At 45.8% G+C, this 16836-nt stretch overlaps 1 long non-coding RNA gene across 1 annotated transcript; it reads left to right on the top strand.

Moving 5' to 3' along the window:
• Positions 1-238: 238 nt before the first annotated feature.
• LOC148136728 (uncharacterized) lies at positions 239-16585 on the top strand. The gene is made up of 3 exons (XR_015754411.1): positions 239-262; positions 5323-5429; positions 15526-16585. It is a non-coding gene; the product is annotated as an uncharacterized LOC148136728 (long non-coding RNA).
• The last annotated feature ends 251 nt before the right edge of the window (positions 16586-16836 follow it).

Raw genomic sequence — 16836 nt, 5'->3', positions numbered from 1 at the left:
CTTTACCAACATAGCCTCGGAGTGCTGTAGTGTTAAGGGCTTGGATGGAAATGTATTTGTTCAGTGTGTACGAGAACATTTCAGAATCAGTTTGTAGGATGTACCTACTAGAGAAGGAACAAAACCTGATCTGTTTTCTTTATTCATTCACAGGATAAGGCTGTCACTGGCTCAGCCAGCATTTATTGCTGCGTTTACCCAGAGGGCAGGTAAGAGTCAACCATGTTGCTTTTGGTCTGGAGTCCCATGCAGACCAGACCAGGTAAGGATGGCATTTTCCTTCCCTAAAGGTCATTACTGAACCAGATGGGTTTTCCAACAATTGACAGTGGAATCCTTGTCGTCACTAGATTATTTTTTCCAGATATTTATTGAATTCACGTTCCAAAATTTGCAGTGATGGGATTCAAACCCGGGTCCCCTGAACCTTATTTGGATCTCTGGATTAACTGTCTAGCGATAATTTCACTCCGTCACCACTGCCTCTTAGGAAATGAGGCAGGGTGGGTGACTGAGGTATCAGTGGGGCAGCGCATCAGCACCAAAGATCCCAGAGTATTGTGGCTCAGAGGTTAGCAATGCTTCCTCAGCACCAGGGACCTGGGTTTGATTCCAGCCTTGGGCAACTGTCTTTGTTGGAGTTGGCACATTCTCCCCAGAGCTGAAAATGTGTTGCTGGAAAAGCGCAGCAGGTCAGGCAGCATCCAAGAAACAGGAGAATCAACGTTTCGGGCATAGGCCCTTCTTCCCATAGTGTCTAGATGCAGTATATGAGGTTTTGGGATGTGCAGGCAAATCTCTGCCTGATGTGAAAAGATCCTTTTGGGAACTTGGACAGATGTCAGAGGGAGGTGTGGCCGCAGGTTTTACATCTCCCGTGGCGGCAAGGGAGGGTCAAGGGTGTGGAGCGTGGGTTGGTGGGAGGGAGTGGACCGAACAAGGAAGGCACAGTGGGAATGGTCTCTGTGGAACGCAGGTCGAGGTGGGGAGGGAAATATGTCTCTGGTGGTGGGGTCTGACTTTAGGTAGCAGAAATAACAGAGGTTAATGTGCTGTATCTGGAGATTAGTGGGTGGAAGGTGAAGACCGCAGGGTTATATTCTTTATTGTGGCTGAAGGGGTGGGGTAAAGGCGGAGGTGCGGGAAGTGGAGGGTATGTGTTGGAGGGCATTGTTGATCCAGTCAGAGGAAAATTACGGTCCGTGAAGTAGGTCTTTCTCAGATGTCCTGGAATAGAATCCAAAGAGATTAAACAAATATATCACGGACAAAAGATTAACTGGCCCAGATAATAGGACCCCTTAAAGGTCAACAAGGCTGTCTATGGAACCACAGGGAGTGCAAAAGATATGCAAATATTTCACGTTATTTTTACTGGAGAAGTATATGGAAGCTCGAGAGTTTGGAGAAATAAACAGTGATAACTTGAAAAGTATCCATGTTACAGAGGAGGTGGTACTGGATGTCCTAAATCGCATCTAGGTGGATAAAGCCTTGGAATATGATCAGGTGTATTCTGAAACTTTCTGGAAATCTAGTGAAGTGATTGTTGGGCCTCTCCTGAGGTATTTGTATCGTTGATAGCGACAGGTGAGGTGCCATTATTTTAAAAAACTGGTAAGGAGAGGCCATGGAACAAGAAAACAGTGAGCCTGAAGTCAGTGGCAGGCAAGTTGTTGGAAGGGATTCTGAGGGACAGGATATCCATCTATTTTCGAAAGGTAAGGAATGACAGGGAGAGTCAATGTGGCTTTGTACATGCACAATTGTGTCTCACTAACTTGACTGAATGTTTTGAAGTGACAAAGAAAATTGATGAAGCCAGGCGGTGAACGTTGTTTATATAGACATTCAACAAGGTTCCACAAAGCAGACTGGTTAGCAGGGTTAGATAACATGGAATGCAGGGAGAGCAAGCCATGACAAAACTGCCTTGAATGTAGGAGACAGAGGATGATGATGGAGGGTTGTTTTGCGGACTGTAAGCCTGTGAGGAGCAATGTGCTGCAAGGATAGATATTGAGCCCTTAAATAAATGACGTGGATGTGAATATATGAGGTATGGTCAGTAGGTTTACAGAAGACACCAAAATTGGAGGTGTCGTGGACAGTGAAGAAGGTTAGTTCAGAATACAACAGAATCTTGATCAGATGGGCCAATGGGACGAGGAATGGCAGACGGAGTTCAATTTAGATAAATGTGAGCTGTAGTATTTTGGAAAGGCAAATCAGGGCAGGACTTATACACTTAATGGTAAAGTCCTGGGGAACATTGCTGAACAAAGAGACCTTGGAGTGCAGGTTTATAGTTCCTTGAAAGTAGAGTCACAGGTAGGCAGGGGAGTGAATGCAGCATTTGGGACCCCCACCCCCCTGTTATTGGTCAATGCATTGAATGCAGCTGTTGTGACGTCATATTGTGGCAAGACAGGGTACTGATTAAAGCCCGACTGGAATTCTGCTTTCAGTTCCAATCTCCCCGTTCTTGGAATAATGTTGAGAAACTTGAAATTGTTCAGAAAATATTTGCAAGGATTATGCCAGGGTTGGACGGTTTGAGCTATTGGAAAAGGCTGAATAGACTGGGACTATTTTCCCTGGAGAGTTGGAGGCTGAGAGGTGATCTTATAAAATCATGAAGGGCATGGATAAGTTGAGCAGTCAGGGACTTTTTCCCAAGTTCGGTGGGTCCAGAACTAGAGGGTACAGGCTTAAGGTGAGAGGCAAAAGATTTAAAAGGGATCTAACGGACATCTTATTCATGTTGAGGGCATTGCAAGTAGGGAATGAGCTGCCAGAGGAAGGGGTGGAGGCTAGTACAATTGCAGCATTTAAAAGGCATTTGATTGTGTATATGAAGAGGAAGGTTTTAGAGGGATAAGGGTGAACCGCTGGCAAATGGGACTCCATTAACACACTCCGTTTTTGGTCAATGCATTGAATACAGAAGCTGGGACGTCATACTGTGGCTGGACAGGACGTTGATTAAGCCACATCTGGAATTCTGATTTCAGTTTGAATTTCCCTGTTCTGGGAAGGATGCTGTGAAACTTGAAAAGGTTTGGACGAGATTTACAAAAACGTTGCCAGGATTGGAGGATTTGGGCTACAGGGAGAGGCTGAATAGGCTGGGGCTATTTTCTCTGGAGAGTCAAAGACTGAGAGGTGACTTTATGGAGATTTATAAAATCACGAGGGGTGTGAATAAGGTGAGCAGCCGGAGTCCTATTTCCTCAGGTTAGGTGGGTCCAAAACTAGAGCACATGGGTTTAAGTTGAGAGGGCAAAGATTTAAAAGGGATATAAGTGGCAACGTTTTCAAGCTGCGTGTGGTGTGTGTATGGGAGGAGCTACCATATGAAGTAGTGGAGGCTGATAAAATCACAACATTTAAAAGGCTTCCAATTGGGTACATGAATAGGAAGGGTTTTGATGGATGCAGGACAATAGATGGTAAATGGGAATCCATTAGTTTAGGATTCCTTGTTGGCACGGACGAATTGGACCGAAGGTCTGTTTCTTTGATCTTAATAAATTAAGATGTATTCCTCTATTGTGTGGAGAGCTAGCTGAAGCACAAATAATTATCCTTGCAGCTGAGAAGGTGAAGCAGTGATTTCGATCTGGTGCAGATTTGGTTCCAAGGTCTTGAATTTGCAGAGAGAGAGAGGAATTGTTAAAACTGTCACAATTTTTAGTAACTACTTTCAAGTAATTGGCAAATAATACAAGGTGAAAATGTGAACACTATTTTACTCAAAGTTCTGAGCATCTGGAACAGTCTGAACGACACAGATTCAGCAGGTATTCTGAAACAGACTTGGAATTTTACTTTTTAAGGAAAGATTTGGGGGTCTGTGGGCACATGGGAGGGGACTTGGGACAGACTTGCAGCATCTCCAAAGGGAGAGAGTACAGCCCCAATGGGCTGAATAGCCCCCAGGCCCTGTGCTCTGTGATACTGCCCCATTCACTGTGAATGATGAAGCTCATCCCAGGGCAGAGAGAGGGATTAGCCCTCCACTCTCATCACAATTGTGCCCGGCTGATTAACGGCAGCTCTAGACTAATGGGAGGAGGGTCTGTGTGGTCCTGCAGCCAATGGGATTGAATGGGGGTGTGGCCAGCAAGACAACACCTGTCCATGAGCTGTGCAAGTGCAGTGTCACTGTTTGGGGTTGGGAGAGACAGCAGAGACTGGGACAGATGCTGTTGGACCTAAATTACAAACTCCCGGCAAATTAAAACCAAAAGAACTGCAGAAGATGTAAATCAGAAACAACAACCGGGAGGTTCTGGAAATGCTCAGCAGGTCTGGCAGCATCTGTGAAGAGAAATCAGAGTTAAAGTTTAAGATCCGGTGTCCCTTCCACAGAACAGATGTTACTGTGAATAAAAGTAAGTTTATGTTCAGAAGATAGTGTGGGAGAAGGATAAAAGGAGTAAAGGATAGGTGGGGATAGAGTGAGAGGAACAGTTGGATAAAGGATAACCATCTGGCTGGGGGAGGGTGACTAGCTGTTGATGGAGACAGTTAGTGGCTAACCATAGGTAAAGTGTAATGGCAGGCTGTGAGAACAAGGCCTGGTGTGTGGGGTAGGGGGCTACGACATGACGTTGTTAACCTATGGTTAGCCACTATCTCCATTGTAAGCTGTTGCCCACCTATATCACTCCACGATTGAAGCTGCCAAGGACACAAACCTTTGGAATATCCTCCCGAACCCCCTCTGTCCGCCTTAAGGATGTATCTAAAAATCGTTCTCTTTAATCAATGTTTCCATCATTCGTGATGCATTTTAGGAGATTTGTCAATGTGAAAGGCTCCATACAATGCAGGTAGTTGTTGTTATTGTCTGACATCAGGAGAAATAGGGATGAGCCCTCTCTCTCTCATACCCAATGAACAGCAGCAAAAGCAGGAAGCACTGAGCATGCTCAAGCCCACAATGGGCCTCGAATTATTGATGTCAGCGCACGACCAATAAGAGTGGGGGAGCGGGGGCTCGAGGTGCTAGTTGGTCCTTCAACCAATCGGAGTGAATGAGGGGCGGGACAATACTCAACCACATGATAAACTTCACTGACAGCACACTGTTGTTGTGACCAAGGCATTGGAAATGTGTGAAGGTGAAGGGTAGGGGAAAGGAAGGACATAGACCAGGAAGAGTAGGAGATTTTCATGGTATGGGATAAGAGGTTTTATAGAACTTAGTGCACATTGTAAAACACAAATTTCAAAATCCCAAATTCTGCACCATTTTCCCTCCCTATCATGCATTTTGCACTTTCTGAAATATCAACTGTGTTTTTCCCTCCACAGATACCATTGATCAGTGCCAAAGCCCCATTGCCTGTGGAGAAGGTGATGTTTGAATTCCTTGTACAGCTGCAGTTCGTGTGGTGAAGGTGCTCCCACAATGTAGTTGGGTAAGAGCTGTTATAGATTATTCACTCAGCGACAGTGAAGAGTTGACAATGTATGTGCAAATCAACAACAGTTTTTTTTAACATGTTTATAATTCCACAGAAATACTATTGAGAACTTCTGACATAAGGCCACAGATGGGGATATTAGGTCAGGTGATCAAAAGAATTGCCAAATAAGCAGGTTTTCAGGAATACCTTAAAGAAGGAAAGCAGGTCTGAGGGTGTTCGGGTGGGAATTCCAGACCGCGTTGCCTTGGCAACAGTAGAAACAGCTGGACAGTTGAAGCAATGAATAAACACATCGTTGGGAGTCTGAAAGAAAATGAGTTGTCGGGGTCTCACAGGTTGTGTGGTGCAGGGAGACAGGGGTGTTCACAGCCAGGAATTACATCATGGGTGAGAATTTGAAATTTTTGCTTGTTAATAGGAGCCTTTTGATGGATCAACAAGTTTTGGTACAAGTGAGCACTTGGGCAGGAGGGTTTTAGATACTCTTGAGAATACATTTAAGTTGAATGTGGGAGGCTGGCCAGAAGTGTTTGGATAATGAAGTCTGGAGATAACACAGGGATGGACGAGTATTTCGGTCAATGAGCTGAGACTAGGGTGGAGTTGGGTGATGTCACTAATGTAGAAATAGTGCTTTTGGAGTTGGGCTGCTCCTCCTCCTCATCACTCCCCCTCACCAAATCACATTTTGTTCCTTGTTCTACCTGTCTGTTTTTTTCTGGTTATGTCTTTCTCTCCCATTCTGCTACAAACGAATATTTCACCCCACCGTTGTTGGAAAACCTGCTCCATTCCAACTCTCCCTTTTCTTTCTGAATTCCTTATATTTGGTGTCCCTCAAGGATCTCGCCTTGGTCCGTCCTGTTTCTCACCTACACACTGCCAAGAGGTGACATCGTCCAAAAGCACCGTGTTAGGTTTCACATGTACACTGACAATGCCCAGCTCTCCCTCCCCATCATCCCTCTCCATTACTCAGTTATCAAACTGCTCATCACACTCCCACTACGCGATTGGCTGCAATTTCCTACAACGGAACGTTGCAATGATTAAACCCATTGCCTTCAGTTGCTATTACAAATTACTTTCCCTTACTGCTGAGCCCCTCCCTCTCCCTGGGAACTGTCTGAGGCAGAACCGCACTCTTCACAATATTGCTCTCATATCTGACCCCAACGTGACCTTCTGATCAGACACCTACACAATCACAAACACCAGGAATTCCAATCTCTTAAAATGTTGCTGATCTCCACCTCATTCCAGCTCCATTGCTAATGAAACCCCTCACATGGGAAACATCACACGGCAGCACACAGTGGTTAGCACTGCTGCCTCACAGCGCCAGAGACCCGGGTTCAATTCCCGCCTCAGGCGACTGACTGTGTGGAGTTTGCACGTTCTCCCCGTGTCTGCGTGAGTTTCCTCCGGGTGCTCTGGTTTCCTCCCACAGTGCAAAGATGTGCAGGTCAGGTGAGTTGGCCATGCTCAAATTGCCCGTAGTGTTAGGTAAGGGGTAAATGTAGGGGTATGGGTGGGTTGCGCTTCGGCGGGGCAGTGTGGACTTGTTGGGCCGAAGGGCCTGTTTCCGCACTGAAAGTAATCTAATCTAATCTAATCTAATCCACTCAGTATTTACCCTGTCAAACTCCTTAAGTATCCTGCACGTTACAATGAGATCCCCTCTCATTCCTCCCAAATCCAGTGAGTAGAGTCCCAACGTCTTCAGTCTTTTCTTAAAAAATACTCCCTGCAAACCAGGGATCATCCCAGTCAATTTTCTGTGAAATGCCTCTGATGAAATGATGTATTTCCTTAAATAAAGGGACCAAAACTTCTGTCATTTCTCCAGATGTGGTCTGACTCGCACTTTATAAAGTTACTCTCAGGTATATACTCCAAACAACTTCCTTTAAACTTGCACAGATGTTGTTGGAAATGCTCAGCAGGTCATGCAGCATCTGTGAATGAAAATCAGTTAAAGTTTCTGGTCTGGTCACCCTTCCTCAGATACGTTAACTCTAATTTATTTTTGCACCTGCTGTTAGACCTGCTAAGCTTTTTCCAGAAACTTCTGTTTCTCTTCCTGGTTTCCAGCATCTTCAGTTGTTTCGGTTTTCACATCCTTTAAACTTGCCATCTCTCCTCTAGAATTTGTCATTTCCACATTGGAAAAAAGATTCACATTTGTTTGGTCTCCCCTACCCTGGGAAAAAAAGAAACCATGACTCGTCACCCTATCATTGCTCCTCATAATTTTATCAAGTTCGATAAAGCCACCTAAAGTGTCCAGTGCTGCAGGGAAATAGACTCAGCCTATTCAGCCTCTTCCTATGGTTCAAATGTTCCAATACTGGCACCACAAGGTAAAACTTTGCTGAACTCTTGCAAGTGTCCCAACATCTTTCCTGTAACAGGGAGACTGGAATTGAAAGCAGTCTGGGGATTCCAAAAGTGGCCGAGCCAATAAACTGTACAACCGAAACATGATCTCCCAACTCCTATCCTCAATGCACTGCCCAATAACAGCTAGCATACAGCACACCACCTTCACCGACCTGTCTACCTTCAACCACACTTTCAAGGAACAATCAACCTACACTGCATGGTCTGTTTGTTTGTCAACACTTCCCAAGAACTTGCCATTAAGAGGTTGAGTCCTATTCTGATAACATCTTTCTGAAATCATGGAGACCACAATTGAATGCAGTATCCTAAAACTGGCCTCACCAATGCCCTACTCAGCCACAACGTGACCTCCTAACCCCTATACTCAGTGACAGAATCCCCACAGTGTGGAAGCAGGCCTTTCTGCCCATGAGACCATACCAACCATCGGAACAGTATTCCACCCTAACTCTGTAACCTACCATTACCCAAAGCTAATCCATCTAAAGTGCATGTCTTTGGAATTGTGGGAGGAAATTAAGAGCACCCAGAGGAAGCCCACGCAGACACACGGGGAGAATGTGCAAATACCACACAGACAGTGGAATCTAACCAGAGTCCATTTATTGACCAGCACATTCCATTAAAGGTCAGTGTCCCAAATGCCACATTCAGCACCTGATCTCCCTGAAACTCCACTTTCCAGGAACTATGCAGTTGTTCTGAGCCCTTCAGAGGAAATTAAGGTGAGGAGGAGAAAACACGAACAGGGTTGAGTTGTAGATCTATAAAATAACTCTCCATCTTCCCCCTCTCTGTTCCTCCCTGCCTCCCCCCACTCTGTCTGATTCCCCCCCTCCTGTCGGTCAGTCCTTTGTCGGCTCCCCCACCTCGTCGGTCGTCCCTCCCCCGTTGGTCTGTCCCACAATCTGTCGGTCTGTCCCCCCATCTTTTGCCCCCTCGGTCTGTCCCCCCTCTGTCAGTTGCCCCCCTGTCGGTCGCACACCCGTCTCTTTACCCCTCCATCGGTTGCCCCCCTCAGTCTGTTCCCCCTCTTTGTCGGTCGCCCCCCCCAACTGTCGGTCGGTCGCCCCCTCTGATCCCCCTGTCTGTTCCCCTCCTCTCTAATCCCGCTTTCTGTCCCCATCCATTTCTGTGCCTCCCCTCTCTATCCCCCCTCTCTGTCCCCACCCATTTCTGTCCCAACCCTCTCAATCCATCCACCCTCTCTTACCCTCCGCCCACCCCCTCTCTGCCTACCCTCCCCTCTCAGCCCCCTAGTTCTGTACTCCCCCCTCCGCAGGGAAAATATCTTGTCTATTTACCCTATCCATGCCCGGCCTGATTTTAAAAATCTCTTTCAGGTCACCGTTCAGCCTCTGACGCTCCAGCGAAAACAGCCTATCCAACCCTGGCAACATCCTTGTAATTCTTTTCTGACCCCTTTCAAGTTTGAGAACATCCATCTGATAGGAAGGAGACCAGGATTGAATGGAATATTACAAAAGTTGCCGAATCAATGTCCTGTACAGCCCCAATATGACCTCCCAACCGCTGCACTCAATGCTCTGACCAATAAAGGCAAGCAGACCAACTGCTGCCTTCACTATCCTATCTACTTGCTACTCTACTGTCAAGGAACGATGAACCTGCACTCCAAGGACTCTTTGTTTAGCAGCACTCCCCTGGAACTTACTATAAACTGTATAAGTCCTGCTAAAGTTTGCTTTTCCAAAATGCAGCAGCTTGCATTTTTCTTAACTGAACTCCTCCGCCCATTCACCCTTCTGATCCAGATCCCCTTGTACTCTGAGGTAATCTTTTTCACTGTCTGCTACACCTCCCATTTTGATGTCATCTGCAAACTTCCTAATAATACCTCTTATGTTCACATCCAAATCATGGATATAAATGGCGAAAAGTAGTGGATCCAGCACCGATCCTTGTGACACTCCACTGGTCACAGGCCTTCAGCCTGAAAAGCACCCTCTGCCTTTTACTTTCGGGCCAGTTCTGTACTCCATGCGATCTAACCTTACTGACAGTCTCCCATGAGGAACATTGTCAAACACGTTACTGAATCCATGTAGATCATGTCCATGCTCTGACCTCAGCAATCCTCTTTGTTACTTCTTCAAAAAAAACTGAGTCAAATTCATGAGATATGATTTCCCATGCACAAAGCTGTTATTAGTATCCAGTATTTAACTCTGTACATTCGGGTCTGCGTTGCCCAGTTATAGGTGTTAATATTCTGGATGAAGTTCAAGTACACCAGCATTTTGTCAGTGAGTCTGTATTGAGTCCTGTTAATGTCACCAACACAGGTGAGTTCCTTTTGAAAGGCAGTCCCTGTATTCCTTGCCCACCAGGAAATAGTGTAAGTGTCCTTACCTCTGGACCAGGAGGATCAGGCTCAGAGTTGTGTAAAAGCATCTTTGAAGAGGCTGATTAGTAAACCTGCCCAAGCCACCAGGCCATGCTGTCTCCCTGCTGTCCCTGCCTGAGCCTCCAAACAGAACCTTCCTGTAGTTTCTCTCCTGTCAGACTCTCCCATTGCTCAGTTTGTCCAGGATCCCCTCTTGCTGCTGCACTGCTCCTGTCCCTCAATGACCTGTCCATCCCCCAGTGTCATCCACATTCATTCACTGTTCACAATCCCATTGACCCAGTCCTCCAGCCACGCCCCCCTCCACTCGATAGAGACGGCTCAGTGGTTAGCACTGCTGCCTCACAGCATCAGGTACGCGGGTTAGATTCCGGCCACGAGCGACTGTCTGTGTCGAGTTTGCGTGTGCTCCCTGTGTCTGAGCGGGTTTCCTCCTACAATCCAAAGATGTGCAGGGCAGGTGAATTGGCCATTCTAAATTGCCCATAGTATTATTTACATTAGTTAGGGGGCATGGGTCTGTGTAAGTTACTGTTTGCAGGGTCAGTATGGACTTGTTTGGCCGAAGGGCCTGTTTCCATACTGTAGGGATTCTGATATATTGGGCAGCAGCTGCTGTCAATCACCCGGACTCCTGTATGATCGGGAGCACGTGCTGTAGGAGGGAGACCAGTGCACGCTCGCAGTGCTGGCAACTGTGGGAGTATGTGCAGTCTTGGTCAGTGCCTAGGAAGGAGGCTGTGGGTGTGAGGAATTAATCTATCATTAGCAGCGGCATCCCTCTGGGAGCAGGACCCAGTGAAATGGCCCCTTTCTTGCTACCCTGACATGTGATCAGACTATCAGTGGTGCAGCGTTTTGCAGAAAATTATCAGAACTCTTTTGTGAAGAGTCAGAGTTCTTATGGAAAGGGACAAGGATGGGTCTGCAATTAGAATTCTAATTTGGCTCATTTTAGTAAGATGGGTCTTGGCCAGAGTGTGCAGGAAGCAGTGTATGCAGGATGGTTCTCATCAGGAGCTAGGAAACTGAATTTGAAGAGAGAGTGTGTGAGAACTGGGTGTGGAGGAAAGGAGTGGGGGATTGGTTTGGATTTCAGTTCACAGAAGAGAGAAATTGTGAGACTGAGGCTTAAAGCTTTGGAGGAACAAGGAAGCTACAGTTTAATACTACAATTGTCTTATGAATTTCCATCCTGTATTAACAGTGGTAACTTGTCTGCTCTGTTGTAAGGTACGGAAAGGGTGGATTTGCGGATGAGAAATTCAAATTGAACTTCATGTTCAGATGTGATAGTTACTTGATCCGTGCCACTCTGAATATCATTGGCCTTTTCATCTGGAAGGAAAGGGGAGTATTCTGTCCATGGGCGAATATTCCAAATGTCAGTGTGACTGCAAAAGTACTGAGACACAGCCAAGTCCATGTCAGCATGGTGACTGGGGAGAGAGATTCCATTTGCTTTTGAAAGTCTGGAAAATCATGGCACATTTCCCAGGAACAATTAAGCCACAACTTTGCTTTGTAGAAGGAGAAGTCTTTAATTAACCATGCAGCCAGAAAGACACAAGGATACCTGCACCATGGGAAACACTATGAAAACGGGATTGTTGTAAAGGAGTTCATTCTCGATCATGGATTGTAATCCATTGACATTGTCACGTCGGTTCCAGCGCTGTGGGGAAATACTGGAAATATGATGAATGTAATGTAGGTTTCAGAAATTAAACTGTAAAAAGTGCAGAACAATTTACAAGGATGTTGCCTGGGCCCAGGGGTCTGAGTTATAGGGAGAGGTTGGACCAGTGAGGATTTTATGTTTAGAGCAGAGGAAACAAAGGGGGTTCTTTTTTCGAAGTGTATAATACCATGAGAGGCCTGGATAAGGTGAATGCACTCAGTCTCTTTTCCCAGTAACTGAAGGATTGGACGGCTTGATTGGATCAGTTTAAGGTTAGAGGAGAAAGAATAAAAGGGAAGCTGGGGAGGCGCAACTGTATTACACAGAGGGTGGTATGTATATGAAATGAGCTGCCAGTGCAAGTGGTTCAGGCAGGAACACTCACAACAGGTAAAAGACATTTGGACAAATACATGGATAGGAAAGGGTCAGAAGCAGATGGGCCAAGTGCAGGGAAATGGGGTTAGCGTGGATTAACATTCTGGTCGGCATGGGCCAGTTTGGGCCAAAGGTCCTGTCTCTGCTGTAGGATTTTATAACTTTAAGTGCATTTGCTATTTCTCCCACTAACTATGTTGGTATCCTGGGATGTATTCCATCAGGGCAATGAGACTTGTCTACCTTTAGCTCCAATACCTTGCCCAGCTCTAACTCTTTCATGATAATGGTTATCTAGGTCCTCACCTTCCTCAGTCTCCTTATCAATTACTGGCATGTTCTTCGTATCCTCCACCACTGTGAAGACTGACTGCTGTGTACTCATTTCCCTGAAACCTGCTGGATAGCTATAACTAGGCACAGAACTCTGAGAGGTCTTCTTTGAGTCTTTATTGATGAGACATGGCAGATACATGGATAGTGTACATGCAGAACACCTCCAGGCAGCATCAGGTAACTGGCAGCATCCGAGGACAGGCAAAATCGACGTTTCGGGCGAAGGGCTTTTGCCCGAAACGTCGATTTTGCCTGTCCTCGGATGCTGCCTGAATTGCTGTGCTCTTCCAGCACCACTAATCCAGAATCTGGTTTCCAGCATCTGCAGTCATTGTTTTTAGCATCAGGTAACTCCCCATCTGTCCGATGTGCCGCTCCCATTCTTATACCTTTGTGCTTTGTGGTTTTGAATAGAGACTGTCTCTCAGTATTATCTCCATGGCAACGGTCAGTTAGAAAGTCTAGTTCAGTTCAGCACTTTGTGGTTAAACCACACACCCCTCCCCCACGCCCCCGAGGCTCCCTCAAGTATCTGACAGGCACTTCAGTTTCAGTGGGGTATCTATCAGGATTCTGATGTGGAGGAGCCGGTGATGGGATGGACAAAGTTTAAAAACCACACATCACCAGGTTATAGTGCAACAGGACTATTTGGAAGTACAAGCTTTTGGAGTGTGCTGTGATTTTTAACTTGATAAGGATTATCTCTATGGTAACAGTTCAGTGCTTCAACAATTAGACGCCATATGTTCCCCACACAATAGGTTCCCCTCTAGCAGGTAAACTGCTATTCTGGCCCTGGGGATAGCTACTCATCACTTTTCTCCCCCAATCCCATCTCGCTTTCTGTTGATCTTTAAAGATTTTCGAATCTCCTAGTTTCTCCATGGTCTTTGGCAATTTGTATGCTTTCTATTTCAGTTGATAGACTCTCTTATTTCCTAAGCCACCCATGGCAGATTATTCCTTTTCCTACTGTCCTTCCTTTTCTCTGATGTATACTTTTGCTGAGCAGTTTGAAAAATTGCTTTGATATTCCCGCAGTCTGTCAACTTTCCCACCGTAAAGTCTATATTTCCAGTCTACATTACCCAACTTCTGCCTCATCCTATTGTAGTCTCCTTTTGTTTAAAAAGCACAGGATCTTGGGAGTGGATCTAATCTTCAAGCTTTCCATCTGTGTTCTAAGTTCAACCAGATTTATCACAAGTCTTTTATCAGATTACGAGGTGAGACGATGTTACCTGGGTGTTTTGGTTTTCATTGTCAGTGACCTTGGCTTTGTAATAAAGTACAGGATGGATATTCACAACAGCGTCCACTGGACGCTGCGAATGTACGACGCAATCTAAAACCATAAATCACTGTCTCCCCTCAGTTTAAAATTGCAAAATCATTATCTCCTACACACTTCCTCACTATCTAAGCTTGGAACACTAATCCACCTGACTATGTCATTTTCCGAAAATCTCCTTTGGTGAAAGTGGTGAGTTTTGGATTCAGCTTTCCAGTTATTACCGTAAGAAGAGACGCACTGGGCACAGGAGAACCAGCCCCACCATTTAATACGGTGATCATTGAGCTCACATCGGTCTCAGCTGGATTTTCCTGCCAGCTCTTTCTCACCCTTCAATCCATTGCAAATTCAACATCTGCATCTCTTCATTACATTGGCTCATTGTCCTGGCATCCACCGCATTTTGAGTAAGGAATTCCACAGATTCACAACACATCGAGATAAGTTCATTCTTCCTCATGAGAATAGAATAGAGTCCCTATAGTGCAGAAACAGGGTATTCATCCATCGAGTCCACACCAACCCTATGATGTGCATCCCGTTCAGACCCACTCATTCCCTGTAACATTGCATTTCCCATGGCTAATTGGCTGACCGGCATTTGCATGGACACTATCAGCAATTTAGCATGGGCAATCCACCTAACCTGCACATCTTTGGACTGTGTGAGGAAACTGGAGAACTGCACGAAACCATGCAAACATGGGGAGAATGTATAAGCTCCCCACAGTCACCTAAGGTCTCTGATGCTGAGGCAGCAGTGCTAGCCACTGAGCCACCTCTGCTTAAATCCTGCTGCCCCTTATTAACCTCCCTAACCCCCAATTGGCTGAATCTATGTTTCTTATATCAGAAATCAGGTTGTCTAAGCAGATTTTCTCAGTAAATCCCAGTGACAGCCCACAAATCCCGTGTGTCTGAATGGGGATCCAATACACAACATCTTCCACCCCACACATTTCATTCACGTTCCAGAGACAGGGATCCAGTGGCTGCATGAGGACTGAAACTCCCACATTCCGAGGCAGGGACCACACGTCCCTGCCTCGGAAGTACAGAATGTGGGTAAGTTTTGGAGCATGTGCTTTGGGGTAACTAGTGGAAAGGGTTTCACACTGTGACTGGCTGGAGGAGGAACGTATTTGCTTGTCGTATTGATCTGTTGGAGGGTCAAAGTGTCACCACACCCACATCGGACCAAGTTCCATCCCCAACTCGTCATAACACTGGAATCTACCAATGAGAAACAAACAAGGATCTGACCTATTCTCCCAGACTGAAGGTTCCTCTACTGTCCAGGATCTGCCACCTCCCTGTCTGTTTCCTTTCGTTTCATTCTGCTGTTACATTATTGACTTGCACCAACTGAAGGGAACGGAAGTGAACCCAGAAAGGGTGCAACGTCTAACCAGGGACGGGAAGTGGTGGCATGGATCTGTTTATCAACAACTCCATGAGAATGCGGAGGGTGTACCTTAGGGGGTAGTAGAGTCAGAATGGTGGGAGAGAGTAAGTGGGCTGGAGGGTTACAGCTTTGAGGGAAGAATGAGGAAAAAGATATTCCAGAGAAACTAGAATTGTCTGCTCTGAATTTCTAATCTGTACATATTCCTTTATACAGGGTGCTAGATGGTGAAGATTTGCAGACTGAAATCTCAAAATCATTTGCAGATTGTGATAAAGTTAAACAACATTTGAAGAACCAAAGATGGAGAATCACTCGGCCAAAATCCTGCAACACTCTCCCTCCCAGCATTGTCGGTCTATCTGCGCCAAATGGACTGCGAATGGTACAAGACAGCAGCTCACTACCGTCTTCTCAAGGGTAACGAGAGATGGGGAATAAATGCTGGCTGAGCCAGTGATGCCCATATCCTGGAAATGGGTTCTATCTCTAGTTGCTGAAACCCAGTTGATGTTACTGCAGGATGATGAGGGACACTGAGTGCATCCTCCAGGAGGCAGCACCATCACAATACCCCTGCCTATACCCACACAGTAACACCGCAACGCCACTGGAACAAAAGGTGGTGAAGCCAAAGGAGGACTTAGATATAGTTCTTCAAGGTAAAGTCATGGAAGGGGATTGGAACACAGCAGGAACAGGAGACTGAGCTGGATGGTTAGCTGTTTTCCCTTGAATGGTGGAGCAGGATTGAAAGGCCGAATGGCCTCCTGCTGCTATCTCCCAGGTATGTATATAGCCTTGGAGCCCGGGTAGGAAGAAGTGGGCAGGGATTCTCCAGGAGATTGCACCTCCACATCAGTTTTCAGTGACGGACAGTTTGATGGATTTTATTTAACATTTGTGAAGTTGGTTTTAAAATATTGTAGCTATTTATTCCACAATAAATAAAACTTAAAAGAAAAGAAATGAAACTATCTGAATATAACAGTTTTTAAAAATTTCAAATGCCTTGTAAAACAAAATCCTGTCTATTCCCGGACACCATCTCTTTCCAGTTACTCAAACTCCAGGGAAATATTCCCTCCCTGTCTGAACCTTTGGTTTGATTTCACTGCTTTTCAGTTCTCCTTCTGTGAGCTGTGAAGTGTTCTTTTCCCCCCCATTTCTCCTACCCAGAAGTGTTATCACACACAGCTGAGCAACATTCCCACGTTCATCATTATGCCATTTTGGGTTTTGTTAATATATAATCACCTGCAGTAAACCACCCGTGTAACCAATTGAATATTTACAAACAAAGCCCATTATTGCAAAGTAAACCATTTCAAATGACAGAATGGGAAGGGAATAAATCAAAGTAGAGTTAGGGGTGAGGGGGCAGCAGTGGAGATTAGATTAGATTAGATTACAGTGTGGAAACAGGCCCTTCGGCCCAACAAGTCCACACCGACCCGCCGAAGCGAAACCCACCCATAACCCTACATTTACCCCTTACCTAACACTACGGGCAATTTAGTATGGCCA

The sequence above is a fragment of the Chiloscyllium plagiosum genome, unplaced genomic scaffold (genome assembly GCF_037043375.1).
Source record: "Chiloscyllium plagiosum isolate Xiang-an unplaced genomic scaffold, Cpla_swu_hap1 HiC_scaffold_45, whole genome shotgun sequence".
In the NCBI taxonomy this organism is placed as follows: domain Eukaryota; kingdom Metazoa; phylum Chordata; class Chondrichthyes; order Orectolobiformes; family Hemiscylliidae; genus Chiloscyllium; species Chiloscyllium plagiosum.
This window is presented reverse-complemented; position numbering and strand designations above follow the sequence as displayed.